Source organism: Triticum urartu, chromosome 5A (genome assembly GCF_056163025.1).
Source record: "Triticum urartu cultivar PI428250 chromosome 5A, HENAU_Tu73, whole genome shotgun sequence".
NCBI classification, from domain to species: domain Eukaryota; kingdom Viridiplantae; phylum Streptophyta; class Magnoliopsida; order Poales; family Poaceae; genus Triticum; species Triticum urartu.
This window is the reverse complement of record NC_141877.1, coordinates 500,113,144-500,118,077: the sequence shown is the minus strand read 5'-3', so window position 1 is coordinate 500,118,077 and position 4,934 is coordinate 500,113,144. Positions and strand designations below refer to the sequence as shown.

Sequence of the window (4,934 nt, the reverse complement as noted above, 5' to 3'; positions counted from 1 at the left end):
CGAATTACTCTTTAACCATTGGGAATTAGAGAAAACTTTCAACATGTGGAAGGAGTGATTTTGGAGCACCTTTCCAGTGCCATATTATTTTCCTCATTTCGATAAACGGTTTAGAAATACGATCAAAAATACGATTCATGTTTTTTGTATAAAGAAAAAACAGTTTTCAAAACTGCTCTTTAAACCGCTTACATTTTGCCAAATATTTAAGTTAGGCCATGATACTCGTGTCCATATCTTTCCAAGGGTATATAGTAAGCCCCATTTGGGCAATGTTGGCAGAAATTTAAGCTAGCACAGGAGGAAGTTCAGGTCGAACAACTTAGGCAGTAAAATTGCAACAAAGACATGTTTCATCATGACCCAGAAGCAAATCCGCCGATGAGCGAGATTCCTATTTAAAATGGGCATTTAGTTGCTAAAAACCGTTTTTCGATTATAGTTACATCACATAGAACATGACTGACCAAAAAAATTCGCGCGGCGAGATACGGTTGAGAAGATAGCCCGAAGGTCAGGTTCCTACAGAAGAAAGTTCACGTGTGTAAATTAGGAAGTCCATGTTGTGATCAGAATAGTGTTTATGTATATATACAATAGCACTGATCCCAGGATCAGAATAGTTTTTGGGATCCTGGTCTGCCCTATAAGGGCCCGACGGGATGTTCCCGAACCGAGCAGTGACAAACAAAAAAAGAAGAAAAAACCCACCCCACCCCACCTCCCCCGATCCAGATCCCCCACCTCCCTCCGGCACCTTGTGCCCAAACCGGCCGATGCCCACCACCCGCCGCAGATCGATTCGCCGCCCGCCCCCCGCCCCAACCGGCGTCGCCCGCCCCGCGCCGTCCGCACCCCGTTCCAATTGACGCTGCCGCCACCACGCCGCCCGCACCCCGCCCCAACCTGCCCCGCCGCAATCGGCGCCGCCGCCCCCATGCTGCCCCAACTAGCGCCGCCGGTGCCTGGCAACCCTGCACGCCACCGGTCACCTCCCTCGCGGCCACCTCCCCTCCTCCCAAACGGCGGTGAGGCCCCCTCCCCTCCTCCCCAATGACGGCCTCCTTCGTTGCCTGGTAGATGCAAGATTTGGGGCGGCGCCTGGCCAACGCGCGCCTCCGCCTTGCCCTGCCACCTCAGTCTCCTCCCGGTGGTGCTCCTCCACCGACGGATCGCCCTGGATCCGGTGACGAGCTCGTGACCCACACACCGCTGTCGGGTACATCCTCCCACTGACGCCTGGCACCTTGTTGCCCGTCGCATTCTTCCTCCCCCCGTGGCCGCATCTGGTCTTCTTGAGTCACATGCGAGCTCCTGCACTCTTGCTGACCCGTCGAAGTTTTTGCGTTGCTGCAGCACAGCGGAGAGGGGCCACCGCCTCCTGATGCTTCTCTCTCCCCTCACCTCATCCCACTGTCCTCAAGAGAGGCGCAACGATATAGAGGGATCGGCGTTGAACAAATCCTGCTGTATGCCACGTTCAACGAGAGCGACTACTACAGTTCGCCCTACTTAACCAAGGCGTTTAAAAGCAGATGATGCCCTATAGTAAATGCTTTCTTTGTTGTTATACTCCATCCGTACTAGCTTGAATCTGAACAATTTCATACAAATGCTCATTTTGCAAGTTACTGAGCATGTCCTTCTCTTCTTATGCCCATGATGCAACCCTTGTATTTTTTTGGATGAGTTTGGTGATGTAGTTGTCTTTGGATGCAGCAACACAACCTATGGGTACAGTTGGTGATGCAGCTATGGATATTGTGTGTGATGCTACTACTATGCGCAACAAGGCATTTTCTTTGATCTTAAAAACTGCATTTGGATGAGTTCCCCCCAAAAAAAGAGTTCCCACAAAAAAGAATGTTTGGTAGGTCAGATACAAAAACGACTGAAGTTCAAGATGATAGTAGAGTGTGATAAAAAAAGGAGAACTTTGTAATAATAATATTAGTTGAACCAGAAAAGAAGATAACACTAAAAGTAAGTGTGTGATGCAGGCAGAGTACTAGTTGTACATAACAGCTCCCCATCGCACTCCCAGGGACACGGCACAACAACCAACAAAAACCATTTTACTAAACAATTGGAGAATTTCAAATTTAAATAACATAAAAGTTCAAAATGTTTATTCCGAAACCAAGAAGGTCAAATTAAAAAAGTCGATCGGTTTAAAAAGTATGTAAACATGGATTTGCCTCCTGTTTTTTTAGATCTGGAAGTTCAAATTTAAAGAAGTGAGTGGTTCGATGTTTATTACATAACTAGGACTTTTCCCTTTACTAATGAATAACACCGTTTGATGTGTATAAAAATAAAGCCGTTTGATGTGTATAAAAATCTTAGATTTTGCTCGATACTAAAGATTAAAATCAAGAAGTTCAATTTTAAAAAACGGAGTAGTTCAATACTAAAAACTCAGTTTTTTCTCGTACTAAAGAAATAAAGCCAAGAAGTTAAATTTTAGAAAGCAAAGCAGTTTGATATTTATTTGAAAACTTGGTTTCTTCGGTTACTAAAGAATAAGACCAATAAGATCAATTCGAAATAATGAAGAAATTCAATGTTTCTAACAAAACTCCAATTTTCACATTCCTAAAAAGCACACAAAGAAGTTGAAAAAAGAGTTAGAGCGGTTCGATGTCTATAAAAAACTCAAATTTTTTTGTTACTAAAGTGAAATAGTGAGAAGTTCAAATTGACAACAGGTGGAAGTTCACGTACTGCATGGTGTGTCTTTCGTATGAGAAAACAAGAGTAAAAACGAGAAGTCCATTTTTTTGCTAAAAGTTCAAGTGCACAAACCGGGTAAGTTCCAAAAGTTCCTCCTGTTCAACAAGTTTCCACAACGGAAGCACAAATTGAAATAACAAAAAATAGTTTAGAAAAATTAATTAGAAAAAGAATGTGGAGGGGGTCCAATATTTATGACAAAACTAGGATATTTTGATGCTAAAAGAAATAAACCAAGAAGTCCAAATTATAAAAAAGAGAAGTTCAATATTTATGAAAAAACACAGGTTTTCTTCATTACTAAAGAATAAAATTAAATAATTTCAAATAAAAATAAAAGGAGTAGCTTGATGTTTACGGAAAACTCAAATGCTTTCCATTTATAAAAAAAATGTTTGATGCTTATTTGAAAACATATTTTTATCTAACAATAAGACTAAGAAGTGCTATTTGAAATAACATAAAATTTTGAAGAATATAAAAACTCAGATTTGTTGCAAGAAGTTCACGTCCCCCCCATGCACGGTTCTGAATTTATATTGTGGGACGTTCACCTCCAATTACATGTTTTAAAAAATGGCAAAAATGATGTCCGATCTTCAATTGCGTGTAATTCAACGTATACACAAAAATGTGACAGAAGTTCATAATGAAAACAACTCGAAGTTCAAGTACTGCAAGGAATGCATTTCAGGCGAGAATAACAGTATAGAAAAATAAAAGCTTAAAAGGTTTGGTGAAAAATGTTCATGTGCTCTGTCCGGAGAAGCTAAAAAATTCTTGCGAGAGAGGTTCACCTTGTATTTCCATGTTCAATTTTTTCCGTATAAAAATTGAATACAATTCTTTACTCAAAATATAAAAAAGGTGAAGTTCAAATTGAAATAACAAAGAAGTTTGTTGGTTATTAAAACCTAGGATTTACCTATTCAAAAAATAAAAAATACAACGCCATTTTTTGCACTTTTAAAAACAACTCGTAAACGAAAAAATGGTTGCTAGAAGTTCAAGTGCCCAGCAAGGAAAAGTTCAAAAACTTCTTGTGAGAGAGGTTCACCGTGATTTAGATGTCCAAAGATACATAAAAAATATGTTGTTTTTTGTGTTTTAAAATAATTCTCTCAAACCAGAGAGAAGTTCGAAGTGATAACAACCGGAAGTTCACATACTACATGGTGTCTATTTCATATAAGAAAAATACAATAAAATGAAACAGAGTGAAGTTCAAATAGACATGCCCCAGAAGTTCAACTACTTCACGCAGTGCAAAAAACAGCACGTCGAAAACAGAGTGAAGTTCAAACAGACATGCCCGAGAAGTTCAACTACTTCATGCAGTGTGTTTGCATTCGCAATGAAGACAGAAATCATGATCTCGTCATTTCTCTAATTTACTTCAAAATGACAGAAATATCATTTGTTTAAGTTCAAGTCATCGGTCGGAGAAAGTTAAAAAAATATTGTGAGAGAGGTTTGAACAAAAAGAATATCATTTGTGTAACACTAATGAAATGGATGACAAAATTACAAACGAAAATACGTCACAGAAGTTCAACGTGAAAACAGCAGGAAGTTCGACTACTATAGTGAATGAATTTGAGATGAAAAACTTCTAAAACCATCGCGGGTATGAAAAAATGATCAACACGGGAAAGTTGCATGTTTACATTAGCTTTCTACCTGTATATTACTTGCTCAATTCCGGTGAGTAGATGAAGAGCTACGGGCAAAAAAATGCACGTGAAAAACAGAGTGAAGTTCAAGTAGACATGCCGAGAAGTTCAGGTTCTTCACGCGGTGCATTGTCGAAGAATCTGTTTCGCGATAAAGGCAGAACGAATGATCTCGCCGTTTTTGAAATTACATGAAAACGGCTAGGAATCAGAGAAAACCATCAACATGGAAAAGTTTTGCATTTTCTGTAGCTTTTCAGCGGTATATTATTTGCCTCATTCCGATAAACTTGGTAGAAATTACGGGGAAAATACGTTTTTAGCCATTTTCAAAATTGACTTAAAACCTTAAGGAATTGGGAGAAACAATATATACAAACAAGTTTCACATTTGTTCAAGCTTTCCAATGCCATATCATTTGCTGCGTCGGACCTACGGTTAAAAAATTAGCTCAAAAATACGAACTCCGTGGAACTTGTATCATTTTCTAAATTACTTTTAGACCGTTCAAATTAGAAAAAACTTTT

General features: G+C 39.5%; 1 long non-coding RNA gene across 1 annotated transcript; it reads left to right on the top strand.

The window, feature by feature from the left end:
• The first annotated feature begins 755 nt into the window (after positions 1-755).
• LOC125556410 (uncharacterized) lies at positions 756-1,759 on the top strand. Its single transcript, XR_007305082.2, has 2 exons — positions 756-1,219; positions 1,357-1,759. It is a non-coding gene; the product is annotated as an uncharacterized LOC125556410 (long non-coding RNA).
• The last annotated feature ends 3,175 nt before the right edge of the window (positions 1,760-4,934 follow it).